The sequence below is a fragment of the Molothrus ater genome, chromosome 2, assembly GCF_012460135.2.
Source record: "Molothrus ater isolate BHLD 08-10-18 breed brown headed cowbird chromosome 2, BPBGC_Mater_1.1, whole genome shotgun sequence".
Classification (NCBI taxonomy): Eukaryota; Metazoa; Chordata; class Aves; order Passeriformes; family Icteridae; genus Molothrus; species Molothrus ater.
Genome location: NC_050479.2, coordinates 49,827,062 through 49,843,318, shown reverse-complemented (window position 1 = coordinate 49,843,318; position 16,257 = coordinate 49,827,062).

Below are 16,257 nucleotides of genomic sequence, written 5' to 3'. Positions count from 1 at the left end.
CTTCTCCAGCACTGCTGAAATAAAGTTTTTTGGTTACCAGAATTTATCTTAGACCTGACTTGCGCAAATCATCTAAGATACCTTGCTGTCTCATTATTAATGAATCTCCTATTATTTAGAAACCACTCATTCTCTTGAACTTTCATTGCTAAGACTGAGTGGGTGTCTAATGGAACTTTTTAAAGAATATGTTTAGACTGTATTTTCAGGAAGTTTGAAAAATAAATTAAAATTTAATTTGAACTTAGGGTGTTAGATCAATGGGACTTGTCATACACTGATGTTCTCTAGCATAGATCTGATTACTCTCTTTTTGTACAAAGCACATTTGACTCTGTTAAATACAGAGATGAAAAGTTGTTAAGTTAGGGGAGGTTAAGTTCTTTCTTAACTGGCTATACGCCAAACATAGTTTAAGTCTGTCAGTCTTTTTAGTCATTCAAACTTCCAAGTACCTGGATAAAGTAAGTGATGACTGACCCTGGGCAATCTAATCACGCCTCTCTGAGGAAATTCTTATGTATCAGGAAAAGGAATCAGCTTGTTCCAAATAATTCTGAAGTACAACAGAAGCACCAGACTAATTGCTCATATGTGAAATATATTAGACACAAGCAAGAAGCTCCATTCTCTAATGTTTCACAGAAGGAAAGAAAGTAAACAGAAATTATCTTTGATGACATAATCAATGGGTGAAGGAGAATATAATAATTGTGGCTCTTCCCCTCTTTCGACTTGATATTTATGCACCCCTTAATTACATTCTCATTTTTTAATTTCTGTTGCTTTTTGTGAGAAATTCCTCAAAGTGCTACTTTCACTAGCAAATTTAAAATGCTAAAAAAAGCAAGTGGTGAAAAAAGAGAGTCATTGTCAAGCACCATCCAAAAGGCTTGGTATTATTTGTTTCGAAGGACAGCTTATTTCAAAATTTCATTTGGATTGTTTGGTTTTTTAATTTCAAAATTAGTAAAAAAGGAAAGACCTGATACTAATAGTCTGCTAACTCTCTAGGACTTACTCTGCCTAATTCTTTGCTATTTAAGCTAGCACCTTTTGTTTTCATACAGCCTACACATGTTAGAATTGCATAATCCCCTCAAAGATCTAAGTATATACCAAGTATATACTTGGTACCCTGTAGGTGTTTCTGTGTGCCTGTGTATAAAGGGTAGGTATGCAGACATGTAGGAAGCTGAAAAATTTCATGCAAAAGCCCCTTAAATTAAGTTTAGCAGAACATATTCCTCCTTGGATACTGCAAAGGAAATAAGGCACGACATTCACCATGGGAATTGTTCACAGCTGTGTCGGAGGAGGTTCAGATATGATGTAAGGAACTATTTCTTTATAGAGACAGTCGTTAAACACTAGAACAGACTGTCTGAAGAAATGTTTGATACCTGCAGCCTCTCAGTGCTCAAGAAGCATTAGAGCAATGCCCTTAACAACCTGCTTTAATTTTTGGTCAGCCCTGAATTGGTCAGGCAGTTGGGCTAGATGATTGTTGTAGATCCCTTCCAATTAAGATTATTCTATTCTACTCTGTTTTTCAGAGCTGCCTCAACAGACTGAATTATTCCTATTCCCATCCTCTGCTATGCCACCATTAGATTCCCATATGAATGTGCTAAATTTAGAGACAACTTCATGTTTTCCAACGTTCATCCAGTAGCTGCAATTCCAAGCCCAGGCTCAAGAGGGAAATGAGTTGCTGCACAGCTTGCATATGTTCATTTATCATGTGAAAAGAAATAAATGCATGGGAAGAGCAGACCCACTACTGCCCTGACTGTCTAGCTTAGGGGATAAAATTTAGGGTTACAGGAATTTCCTCTAGAGTCCTTCAAAGTTATCTCCCTGTCTTCATTAAGCCTCTAGGAAACTTCAACTCTTATTTTGGAAGGCTGTTTTGCTGGAAATTGTTCATTGGCTTGCTGTGAAATCCAGGCTGACTGAATTTGAGTCTAGATGTATCTGGATTTTAGGGATGGTTTACTTTGCTGTATTAATTCTTGAAGTTCATACTTATCTCATTTGTCCTTTTGGCCTTAACACATTCAAATCAGGAGGTCAAAATTCCCTGGATAGGCTCTGCTCTCCTTAATCACTTAGTGCATCAGATGCTTTAACTTTTTGATAAAAAAACCCAGCAGCTTACAACTGCTGGTAAAATAATTAAAGGTTTCAAGAAGGTCGGGGCCTGAGCAGTCTTCTGATGAGTGCTATAGGATTCAGCTGTTATGTGGAAGGCTTGGTTAATCTCTAGCTGAAGAAACAAATACCACTGCAGTAGCTCAGGTGTTGGATTCTCCCCACAGATTTGTGGCTAGGCTTCCTACATGTAGTGAATGTCGGGTGAATAGGATCTGAGGAGGTGCCACTTGAACCAGCTAATACGAAAAAAATTAAGTACAGGGGCATCCTGCTGCCATCTGAAGGGTACAATCTTGCCCTCTGTGTGTCTGGAGTACTCAGGTTAGGTGCCCAGACTGTCATAGCAATGTGCACTCCAGCAGTGCATACACGGCTTCCTTCCATGAGGAGAAATACAACAGTGAACTGATACTTTGTATGCACAGACCTAGGAGCTGGAATTCCCATCTGCACTAATTTAAAGTGATTTGTTGCTGTTACTGCAGGCAGAGTGCTGTGAGGGGCTGCAGGGTACCCTGAGTTTGCCCATTGCTTTGTAAAAGTTGTGTTGTTGAAAATACCCAGGATACCAAAGGCCAGATTGCTCAAGCTGGACCTTGGCCATAGTGCTTCCAGTATTTAGTGTGGACAGGGACAGTCCTGGCTTGTGCTTGCTGTGGCAAGATCATGGCTATGCTATGTACTAAGAATGTAGATGTGAATTAGGCAAAATGTGCTCTGACTCTGGAAAACAGAGAAGGAAATAATCAAGGGCAGGATTAGAAGTGTCTAGGGATATTCAAAGTAAAAAAAACTTTATCTTTCATATATGGTGAAAACTGGCCATTTGATTTCAGATCTAATGTTCCTTGTTTTGGTACCTAAACCAGACATATATAAATATTTTGGGGTTTAGTTAATAGATTTCTTTGAACAAAAGAATCAACCACCTTATTTCTGATTCAATTTAACTGAGAGTATTCAATTCCTTTAAGATTCTTGGAAAATATTATTGGAAGTTTCAAAAGTCTATGTCCAATTATAGATTTATATCAAGCAGTAACCCTCAGATACATCTGTGGTCCAAGATGAATGTAATTTAAAGAAGAGTTTTTCTTCTCTCTTTCTACCCCATCTTTTCCATGCTTGCTGAGTCCAGTGCAGAAATGGTAACAATTACCAATTTAGCAATGCACATAACATGAACTTCTTTTGCCCTGGAAGTTAGGTATGCCCAGATGGATTGCTAGTTGAAACAGGGAATGCTTTGGTAAATTTATCTCCTTGGTCAATTGGAAATATCCTGCAAGCAGTGGCTGCTCTCTAACTGATATGAATGGGCTGCTGAAACAACAGCAGTGGGTGATCTCATCAGTCAGAATTGTCAGTGACATTGACGATAAGGCAACTTGGCATCAATTACTATATAAATAAAATGTGGAGAAGGGAAAAAATGTCATGAGGACAAATGCATAAAATTTCAAAGAACTTTTAAATGATAGATCTGAAATGGCAGGTATTTTTTTTATTGCAAAAGACTTTAAAAAATACTTTAAAAAGAAATAAATTATCGATAAATGAAATGTGTCACATCTATCTCAATTCTCTTGGTCTTGATATAATTATTCTCTCTCACAACTCAATTATGAATTTTTAATATGACATTCAAGATATAATCTAAAATTGCTACTCTTGTCAAATAAATCAGTGGAGACAAGAACAAGTGGTCTATCTTGGTTACTAAAAATGAGAAATGTGCATTAGGTGAGACCCCTGGTCATCTAGGAAAAGTCACTAAAAAATAGAGTCAATGCAGTGCTTTTGTACAAGTTATGTCACATTTCAGTCTGGTAAACTTTCAGTGACATCAATAAGAGCAGGTCAGGTGAAAAACTTTGAATTAAAATTACCTACTTTTATCTCTTCCTGAAAGCCCCCAAATTCTTAAAGTCTGATGTGATTTTTTAATAAAAGCAGCAAAGTTTAAGATTCAGACTTGAAAAGAATAAGCAGTACAATAACTTTTTATTAGAGTCTCCTTGCTTAGATACTTTCATGAGAGCTGGAAGAAGTCTGCTGCTAATGAAATGACATTTTGAGTAACCATTAAGAACTCAGTTTAATGTGATGTATGAATTCAAAGGGGGCATGGAAATGCTAAATGCAAATGCTGTCCACCACCTAAAAGATTGCAGACTACATTCCCTCTGATTTTGGCTTCAAACTCTACTGCCTTAAATTTGCAATTGGGCTTAGTTTGGTAATAAGACCTATTCAGGTCAGAGGGCTTTCAGTGTGTGCAGGGGTCCACAACTCAGGATTGCAGAATCCAGTGCTAAATGCACACAAATACCCCTTTGCTGGATAAAATGACTTTCAGTAAAAGCCTTTCTCTAAATTTATTCAGTAATTCTGTGATTAACAACTTCTTTAGAAGCTACATTTTCAAGAGGCAGAATCAGCTTTCATGTGCAGCATAGATTACACCTCTGTCTACACAATCATTTCTTTAAAAAGGAGCTATGCCCTGAGCTAACAAGCAACTATTATTTCTACAAAGCTACATGTGTGATTCTTAGAGAAAAATTGGACTCTGAGATAACTTTTAGTTATGGAGTGAAAGGTTATTTTCATAAGTTGTCTCCAGTGTTAAATATCCCTTTCAACAATCTTTTAATTTGGAGAAAGAACCAATTGGTCAGAAAATTAACGGTTTCCTATAATAAATGCACTAGTTTAATACTTTTTGTCCTTCTGGGCTCTGGTTTTAATTTCATGTGAAAGCACTACATTTTCAAATTTATATAGAAAAAACTCATGGCATTTTGTTTCTATGGCAATATAGATCCCTATTTCTTCATTTATGAATAATAATAAAAATATAATTAAATCTATTTACATTTTTGTTCCAGAATTTCCTGAAGCTAGAATTTCATGAAGACATTGTATACACTCAATTTAAACAACTTTATTGCCTCCTCTAGTAGGATTTTATATTCTACTTGGTTTTCTTTTTTAAAGCTCTAAGCATTGATTTTACCTTATGCTACCCCATTGGCAAATATTAAAGCATAAATACAAAATATAGGGTGTTTAATTAGGACAGTCAAGCAGTGGAACTTGTTGTCCAGACAGGTTGGGATAAACTTCACCCTCGGAGTTCATCCCAGCAAATGCTGCTTGAAGCAAGAGGCTGGACTAGGATTATTCTGCTTTTTTTTTTCTTTGGCTCCATCTTACTTGCAGCTCCCAAGAGCCCAGTTTACATCAGCTTAAAAACATAAAATGGAAATTTGGAAATATATGAAATTTTTTTTTCTAAATTCTCCTGTATCTAGTTTAGGAATGTAGCTGACATTGCTGAGAAAGTCTCTTCTCAAAGGCTTCATCGCTGTGCCTCATTTTACCCTAATGTTTTTACTAGTTTTAATTTTGTCTTCTGTACCACTTGCAGTCACACATTGACACTTTCCTTGGATCATTCAAGGAAATTCTTAGACCTGAAATATATCACATGTTGGTTGTTATTAGCCTTTACTTCAAACTCCAGCTAGAAATCAAGTGTTGTAGTCTGATAGTGCCATATGATGTTATCTCTTCCTTCTCAGAGGAGTCAGACTCTCAGGTTTAGACTGAAAGGCTTTCTAGGAACACACTCAGGCAGAAAGACAGTGAAATTAGCCTTTGACTCCACAGAGTATGAGCTGAGCACTGCAAATTGTATCTATGGACCAGTGGGCACTTTGAAACAGACCATTGATCAACTGATGTTTTTTCTATTTGTATATATATCTGTATATGATGCCTATATATGTGATATTTATATAAAAATTGTATTTAAGTATCTATAAAACAGAAAAACCTCTGTTGTTTTTGAGATACATATATACATACATACATGCATGTATATATATATACCTGCTGGGGATTAGGGCCTCACAACATTTTTATAATGGCACTGTTGTGTAAATTATTATTGTATGGTGAAAATTTCCTTCACCTCAAATTCAATTATAATATGTAACATTCACATTCCTAGATGCCCACTTCAGGTCAGTTAACTATAAAAAAGGTAATTTTCCTAAATTGCATTTTATCTGTCATGGATATTCCAGATTTAAAAAAAATTATTCATGGTGGTCTTACTCTCTTTCTGCCATATATATATATATTGCCATATATATGTTTATGCCATATATGTATATATATGGCATATATATGGCATATTTATACATATATATATCTAATGCAAAAATAATTTAAAAAACACTAGATGTCTTTACTCTATGCCCAAGAAATGTATGCAGAAGTGCACAAATATATATTTATATGTGGGTATATACACAACCATACAGAGAGCAAATTTAAGGGCCTTTTTTGCACTATGTTCTGTACTTCTAGGATTCCAGACAATTATTTGAGACTTTCAAATTAGAAAGATCTGTTAAAGGGGAGTTTGTCTTTATTATTCTGATCTGTCATTTCTTTTATGTAACAAGCCAGCTGTTATTTGAACAGCATCATTCATTTCCTCAATGGAATGATGACACTACAATCAGCCTTCATTATCTTCACATGCTCTTATATGAGAACTAAGAGCAGAGGAAATACTTTGTAATTACTCTAGGCAGATTTCCCACATGTTAGAGATGCCATAGATGGGATTAATGAACATCACTTGAAAAGGTTGAAGTAGACAAAAACAAAATTAGGCTTCAGTAATCGCAACATGCAGATGGGTTGAAATGCTAGAGGGAAAAAATCCCATCAGCAATTAAACTTGCTTCTTGGAACAGCAGATGTGCATAGTCTCTTTACTGAATATTGAGCACACTTGAAAGGAATTTGTAGAGGAAGAATGCTGAAATACACACAGATCTGCTCAGGCAGGGCTGGGACAAGTGACAGGCTTGTGCTTACTTTATTTAGTGGGCATCATGACTTGCCCCTGTCTCTGTCCAAAAGAATCCCAAAATTCTGCTTATTAATGAGTGCTCTTCTTGCCACTTCTGCTGCTTTCTGTTATGAAAAGCTCTTCCACCATCAGAGACCTATTAAAGGACTGATCTAGGACAGCAATGATATGGGACAGATTGGCTCTTTAATCTCTGAGGATTATCATTGGTTCTGCAAAGGAGACATTTCTCAGGGCCTATTTTACAGCAATAGCAGAAAAGTGTCTCTGTTGACTTCCTTTCCAGATAATCTTCAAGATTACTTACTGGTGAGAAAAATACAGCTGAAAAGCCACCAACACAGCCAATTTAGCCACCTAGAGAACTTGCTCTGAGTCACCAAGCAGGGAGCTGCAATGTAGAGAGGTAAATGCATCAGGGAACAACACATGTATAGGACCAGTTGTTTCAGTTTGTAGTGCTTGGTTCCAAATCCGATTTGCAAGGTCCAAACAAAAGGCCCATAGCCATTATTTCAGGATGCCTCTTGTTACAACACCTGGGAAAGTAGGAAGGATAGATCAGCAAAGAGGCATTCTCACAGGGATTCTACTTATGTGAATTTTTCATTGACAGCTTTTATTCTTATATATTCTGCTGGTCAGTGTGTAGAGTAACCTCAGATGACTTGAAGGTACTATAACTCCTCCATTACTGAAAAGTGGACTCCAGTCTCTTTTGGTTGTATCAAGCAGAAGGAATTTGACTATTACAGAGCTGTCATCTTCTACATTGTATGAAAGTAGTCCTTGACCTGACCCAGTGGTTCCTTCTCTATCTCCTGTGATGGAAAGAGAGTGGTTTCTGCTGTTCCCAGACCACATGTAGGTTTCAGGCTGGATCCAGAATCTGGCACTATGCACATGATAGACAAAGATGCATGCAGCCATGGAAGCATAAGCATATAAAGAGGTGCAGCATTTTAGAAATAACCAGTTGGACCAAGTCTTACCTATGATTTGATCTCAGAATCTACAATAACTTCAGCTCACATCTTGCACCTAACAGTTATAAATTAAAAGAAATCTCTTGGAATTGCTTGGTTGCAGTCCAAAAGCACTTATCTGTCCCTGCAGGAAGCCAACTGTACTCTTGATTGTAGTTATAATATGAAAAATACTATCTTGTTACTAAAAGGTCTGTATGTGCCTACCTATTACTGTTATTTCCTCTTTGAAAGATATGGGAAAACATCCCTGCCACTGTTATGTTTGGAATCTTGCTGGGAACAAAAGAGAATGCTTTATATACATACATATATACCTATATATATATATAGTTAGAATAATTAAAATTATCACAATCTAACCAAAATACAGATAATAGTTACTCAGTCAATTCCAATACTATTAACCATTATAGTCCAAGGTAATATGGAAAGACCTTCTTAATAACACCCTTAAAATTATTTTAAAAGACAGCTTAGTAACATCTACACTTTTTCCTGGAGCTATGCTCACTCTTGCAGTGTCCCTATGGGCCTTTCAGCAAATAGCTCCAGTTGTTCTCAAGCAGAGGGGTGTGCATGGAGGGGGAAGGTCCATGACCTAGTGGGTGGTATCCCTGCCCTTAGAGGAGGGGAGGATTAGGTGGTCTTGAGGAACCCTTCCAACCTAAGCCATTCCAGGATTCTGTGGGTCCTGGACATCCTGCACTCTTCAGGAGGAGAACTACAGCGGTCATAAGGGTATATTCGTCCTTGATCTTGGGGTCCCATCTGTGGCTCTTTTTACATGTTTTGTTAACAAGACCTACTTTTACTCTCTGAGCATCACCCCAAATCCTCTGGCAGCTCTTGTGAACATAAAGGGCTGTTGTGCGTTGCACAGTGGTGACCTAGGTCTGTTGGATCTTCACCACACAGAAAGCTGCCTTCCCAAAAGCTAAAGTCAGGCACTAGTCCCTTGACTTACAGCTGAAACTGGCTCAAGCTCAGAGAAGTCCTGAGTGCCTCCAGTGTCAGTTCTGTGTCAAGCCTGTGGTTTTGTGTGACTAAATTACATTTATCAATGCACAATACAACTTTGTGATTAGTGGTGGTGAACAGAAGCTGTTAATCTATTCAGCAGTGTCTGTTCAACATGTGAAAAACTATGTGGGAGCAGTGTAGCGCTTACCTCTGCCACCCACATAAATTCATCTTCAGCTTTTATTTCCTTTTGGTTTGTGCAGCACCCTTCTCCCCACTCTATGGTCAAATATCTTTTCATGTGAGCGCAAATAGACTATTGCTAAATATTCCAAATGTTACAACTTTGTGAAAAATATTTAGAAATCAGAACTGCTGTGAGCTCACAGCAGTTGGTTTGGATTGAGACAGTGCATACAATAAAAAGCCTGCCAGCTGATGTCAGGGATTTATGGAATTTTCCACAGGAGGAAAAAAAAATCCTTTATATCCTTTATCAATTTTCTGTTTGTTCATCAATTTATTTTTAGATCAGTATATAGTAAATCATTATTTCAATGTCCTTTTTTGAGCCCTTATACTTTTCAGAATCTTATTTTTAACTACTGGAGAAATGTGCTATTAGCTTGATGACAGTCGTTTCACAAGAAGCTGATCTCCAGACCTGGGAAAGCTCTTAACTACATGGCAACTGGATTCCTGTGAGTGGAACCCTCCAAACAACTGCCATACACAACTTGATTTGTCTACAGTCTCTTACACAGCTTCCATCTCTGAATAAGTCTTCAGCATAGATAAAGAATTAGTTGCAGAGATCAGCAGATGGTTTTCATTGTTATTATTCCTACTGGCACCTAAAATGCTTAAATCAATGAGCAGGCGTTGGAACAGTATTTTCTCTTCTATTTTTCATTTCTGTTGTCAAAGTGATTTGAACATCTCCAGATTTCTAGATTAAACTCTGTATGTGGTTTATCTATTTCATAAATATTCTTACAAAGAGAATCTTACTTTCTGCTTCAACCTGTGCCCCTCAGTCATTTCTGAAAGGCTTGAACCTAAGTGTGCCTCTCACACCTTCTTGCTATCAGATTGTTGTATACATTTAAAGAGCGATGGTAATTTTAAAATATCAGAAAAATAGTAGATTTGGGGTTGTTATTGTCAGTTAGCAATCAGTATGCCTTATGCTTCCTATGAGAAGACTTTTAAAATGCTTACAAGTCTTCCTTAATAGGGCTGTTTTAACTCAAATTTTCAAAAGCCTGTTTCTGCCCAACAGATTTATTTATTTTTAAATCAACTTGTAAATGATTTGATAAAATTAATGGAATGGAAATATACATTTCTTTTGCTCATGTTAAAAAATTCAGCCTGGGTTTTTTTCTGTTAGAAGACCCATCATGCACGTGTGCATTTGTGTGTTTTGGCAGGCAAGTGTCCTTTCTCTCTATGGAAAAAGCTGCTCAGCTTTGGCCTTTGAAATGCCACAGTTAGCTTATGCTCCAGATATCTTCTTCATACAGCTTTTCAGGATAAAGCCTCCCAAAATCCCAGCTGTAGCAGGTCAATCATGTGGTTGAACAAAACTACGCTTCAAAATCATAGTTGTGACCTATTCTTATCATGCCAAGTCCAGGTTTTGGATCTCAGAGGTCTTTTCTCTCCTGTGTGTTTGGGAGCAACTTTCTTGCTGGGCCCAAGAAATCTGGAAAAAGACTCTAATTTGTTCATAAGACAAGAGCTTAAAATAGCATTGGAAGGGAGGGGTGACCATGGAATGGCTCATGGAAACACGGTTGTGGGGGACGGGATGAGAGGCAAGGTTGAAGATGGAGGAAGCTTGTATTGCTGTGAGAAAAGTGGGACTGGAAGTGAGGATTGAAATAGTGTGTTTGTCAAGGCAAGACATTGAGGGTGAAAGTGGAAGAGATTATATAGAAGAAGGAAATTAAAGTCTACTATGGGGAAAAAAAGAAAAAAAAAAACAACTGCAAGATCATTAGGCATCTGGATAAGAAGAGTGAAGTTGGGAACCAGTGTCCCAAAGGAAAAAATGTAATAGAGCAGGTTGACATGGCTTGACACTGAGGCAAGGTTGTGGGGCAGAGAAAAGGGATCTGGGTGTAGTAGAACCATGGATGAGAAGCTAGATTAAAACAAAATCTGGCAAAAAGTCTGGGCACAGGAGATTCAGTGTTGCTAAAAGGGAAGTGCTCAAAATGTTATTGCATGGCTGTGGGTTCAGGAGGTGGTCCTGGTTGTTTAAATGGGGAGAAAAGAGTTGTTCAGACAAGGAGATTTTCACTTTTATTAAAAATTGGAGAAAAGGGACAGACAGCCTGGGGCTATGATGAGAGTGGGTGACAGAGAAGGGACAGACTGCAGGTGGTGACACTTACAAATGGCAAGGTAAAATTAAGTTAGAAGAGAGTCAACAGAACAGCCTGTATAAAAGCAGAAAGCTCCTACTATAGTCTGAATTTGATAAAAAGTTCAATCAAAACTGCACAACCCATGACCACGTATATATTCCATACCTGAACTAATGTAAATTTGCAAGCCCATAGATCTCTCTGGGCTGTTTCATTTGTGCTTGTCACCAGGAGTTATTAGGTTAGGAAATGTACCACACTAACAGAGTTATGATTCAGTTTCCTGGTACCTTTGCTAGCTCAAGTATTTCTATTTAACATTGCACAGTGCTTGGTATTATCCATGTTTCTTGAGTTCCAGTTATTTTCTTTTCTGTCAAACCTACATGAATCACTGCTATTGCTAAATGGTTGTTACTTCAAATTACAGAGCTGGTAACATTTTGATTGTTACAGTTTACTTTCTTAAAAACCTAGAGACTTCTACTGAAAAACCACTCTGCAGAAAAATAGATAAAAAGAACATTTTTAAAGCTTGAAAAATCACTGTATGTGAAAATGTTGCTAAGTACCAGAGCAAAACCTGCTCATGCTGAAGACGACAAACAATCTTATTTTACATGTCTTTGCTGAAGTGGCTGAGAGATTTTTGCTGTACTGTGCTACTATAAATTTTACCTGTGAAAAGATAGAGCCTCAGCCCGACTAGAAACCTGAGCACAGAATGAGCAACAACAGTGTAGGTTACAAGTTTTCCTTAGGAAAAAATGTTTTGCAGATTAATTATTATCTCTTTTCACCTCTGTGGTTCACTAGTTGATCAGATCTGGCATTTAAATAGTGCTCTCATTCTGAAATTGAAAGACTGGGAGGAATAAACTAGGGAAGCATTTCCCTTTCTATCTCCCTTTTCTTCTTCTACTATGCATTCCACAAGCACAAGGTTTTCTACAAGCTCAGTAAACCAGTTGTGAACCAAACCAGGATAATTTGGTTTTGAATAAGGCATGTCATTAGGGTTTCTTTTTTTGAAGAGTAAGGAAAAGTAGTTTGCAAGATGACAGCAGATGTAAAAGCCAGGCTGAAGCTGTCAGCATGGATGCAGCAGTGCAGCCTCTCCCTGGCCCTTGTGAAAGGTCAGTAGAATATGCAAACAGCTCACACAGCATGTAGATGCTGCCGAAGGGTTAGGGCAGGAGTGTAAGTACAACACGGAAGCAAACAGAACATGCAAGCACAAAATTCATAAGGAAACACATTTTACCCGTGACAAGGGATGTCAGCCACAGCAGACAGTGCCTGCCAGTTGGGCAGGCCATCACACCTCCTTCCCTCCCTCCAAGAGAAAGAGGATGGCTCACCTCTGCAGGCAGCCCACAGGGAAGCAGAAGCTAAAACCCACTGAAATAAATCAAAGCTCATTTACTTCAATGTGCTTTGAATTAGATTCTAAGACAACGCATCCCTCTGATTTTTGTGTTGTATGAGCCACATCTCCCAGCAGGCTGGGATGAAAAATCCCTGAGAGGCATTGCTGATTTAACAGAACTGCACAGGATTATGTTTATTTCAGGTCCTCTTGATTTCAATCAACTTGTCCTAATTTCAACCAATTTGGAGCAATAATTAGATCACATGTCCCATGTAGTTTCTCACAGAGAAATCCTAAGATAGATTTAGCCAGTTTAAGAGCTGAGTGACCTTTGCTACTGTTGGTATTTCTACCAGACTATAATGGAAAGCAATGGCTCCTCATTTAGGTGTCTTCTTTGGGTCTCTGAGGTCTGGTAGAGCAGGGAGCTACAGGAGCAAGTCCATGCATATCTCATACTGAAGCCTGAGATAAAGCAGCAATTCTAGACTAAAATTCTTTAGTTATAACCTGGATCAAGCAGCCCAAGAAAGGGGAGGGGTGATTTGAATGCTCACTGACTGCAAAGGGAAGGAATGGAAGAAATTAGAGTTCCTGAGTGTTTTCTATCCTTTGACAGACACAGACAAAGTATAAAATCATCCCCTTGGGACATCTAATCTTTTTTCACATTAAGAAAGGTTTGCCCTCTATAAAGATCTTTTCTATTTTACATTTTCAGATGTCATTGCATTATTTTATTGTTCTCTGCTGCTACTACTGTGGCAATCTCACCCTGTTAGCCCTCTGGATATATTACCAATCCTAAAATGCCATTTTTCTCTTGTGATACAGTTGCCAAGTAGAAAGAATTCCTTTTAGCTCTGGCTGGAACAACCACAGTGTCTAATTTTTCTTGTAATTTATGTTAGTTTCTTGCATGTTTTGACTTTGCTTTACAGGCTGGATCAAAGTCATCTGTTTCCTTCAAGGAGATAACCAAAAGTCATCCTGTGATACAGCACTACATCCAGTAGTACTGTGCATAGGGTAAGTACAGCTTTTACAAGGTCAGTATCCTACTCTAATCTAACACACTTTTAGTTTGTTTCCAGTGGATTTGATTTTTTATTTTGCAACCTCTTTTCTCTATGTAATTTCCATCCCATGACAGGTAAGAGAGATTTGTCTGACTTTTACAAACTGAGAGTTTCTTCCCTACTCCAATATCTTCTTTTTTTCTTATATTTTTTATTATTAGTCTCCTTGGGTTTTAATTCTAAATTAATACATTTTTACATTAATACATTTTTATCTTGATAACCTGACATCTCTCAAATAATCCCACACATTTTTTCCTCAGGTACTTGTTGAATATAATACAATTCCAGTGGATTTTTATTCGTTATGTAAATGCATTATTTACCTCCCATTCGCTCACTTAGTGGAAATTGAAAATGCTAAACTACTAGCACCACTTGCAGCTTTGTAGTCAAAGCAAAGCCATCCACACAGAAATTATTTCCATAAACATGAAGGTCTCATTGCAAGCAGGAAGCAGCATGCCAGTCCATCACTGTGCTCCTCAAAGGAGTGCAGAGGAGCAGTCTGCAGAGCTCACAAACAGAGAGAGAGCAGCAAGAAGGAGGGGGGGAGTGGGCTGTAGAAAGCCAGAGCAGAGAGACTCATAAAAAAGCAGGGAAGGCAAGAGAGAGACATGACCAAGAGATAAGTAGTGAGAAACAAAGCCAGAAAGGAGAAAATCAAGGAGAATGATAAACAGAGATGGGAGAGGAAAGAAGGGAAGATAAGGTGACCAACGAAATCCCTGAGGAGATAAAGAATCAGCATATTAATCAAAATGTCCCCTACTTATTGAATCTAAAGGAGCATTCTTTCATATGAACATCCTAGAGCCTACATGAATTGGAAAGGAGTAAGATAGGATATCACTCAAAAGTGTAACATCAGAATTTCGAAGGCCACAAATTTAGGGTAAAGGAAAGCCTGTCTTCAGGTTCCAGTACCAGATCAAAATGTTACAGCTGCAAGGAGCAAAGGGCTGATACCATATAATTTTTCAGTGCTGGCTCAAATTAATGCAAAATTTCTAGTATGTGTTGAGTGCGTTTTATCCTGTTACCTGTTTTTCCACAGCTGACATAAAGTCAGCATACCAACATAAATCTAACATAAAACTCATGTTGTATTGTCTGGCTAATTCAGCAGAAATGTGTTCATAATTATGTTTAAAGTGCTGTTCCAGGAGGGCATAAAATTGGTAGTAAATGGTCTTGATACACTGCAAATGTTGTTATGAGCAGAGGGGAACATACCATATATTTGAAACTAAGCATTTACTCTTAATCAAATTAATATCTTAACAGTCTTAACAACTAGCTCTATTACAAAAATATAGGCTCATTGTTCAAATTAATACAGAGATGTCTCATCAGTAATAGCCTTCAAATTGTTTGTGTCTCCTTGGTGTTATTTCACATGTTCTCTGGCAAGAAGTGTGAAAGCTGAACAGAAGCCTCCATCTGCCCCACCTGACACAAAGGGCTGTGGTTTGCCCCAAAAATTACTACTAAGATTTGTACGGCCTTTGCCTCATGCAGTGCCTCTGCAAATGAAGTTATAAGTGGAGAGGCATTAGCCAGTCCATTGACCACAACACAGTCATTGAAGCAAGATAAGGTCAGCTCTGGCAAAAGCAAGGCCAAAGAGTACCTAGACCCTGAGCCATCAGGTCAGCCCAAAGGTTCCAGATTTTTACTGATAATGAAAAAAACATGTTTATGAGGGTACAGATTCAGTGTTGTGTGTTGCTTTTAAATCCTTTGTAAAGCTGTATGATGCTCTATAAATCTGCTTTATGTCTCTGGTACTTGAAAGATGTTCAATAGGAGTTTTATTTTGGTTTTCAGCTGACAAATCTCTGCTATGTGCTTGTGAACTCAACTATCAGTGTTCCAAGGAGTAATGTTTAAAATGATGAAGGTCTGAACTTCCATGCTTCTATAGGAAAAAATATCCCTTCTCTTCTCCACAAAGCATTTAGTTTAGCCTACCCTGCAGAAATCACAAAAAACATTGGTTCCATCATTATTGCAGTTGGGTTCTGTTAGGATCTAAATTTGTTTCACAGCAGCATGTATTTGTGTGTTGTTAGCACCTGACTGCTGAAAAGTACCAGGCTTATTTCAGCAGGACCTTTGAATGATGTTTTCTAGTTCCTACTAAAATATAGTGGCTGGGCAAACAAAACCCCATGAGTGAAGTGCTGACAACATCTGCTGTCCTTACCTTTATCTAGCTGCAAATTTTGGGTAGGAACTCTTCACCCCTTCCTTCCCCCTCCTTTTTTGCAGGTCTGCCAAGCATGTATAAAGAGATTATTTCAGCAGATGGTGTTCCTCATTGTTATTCTTATTGGTATCCAGGGATTTTTGAGTCCATGGGCACAAGAATGTTCTTGCCCACTGCGGTTGTAGTTCCACTTTGGCTTTAATTTCTAAGAGTCTGTAC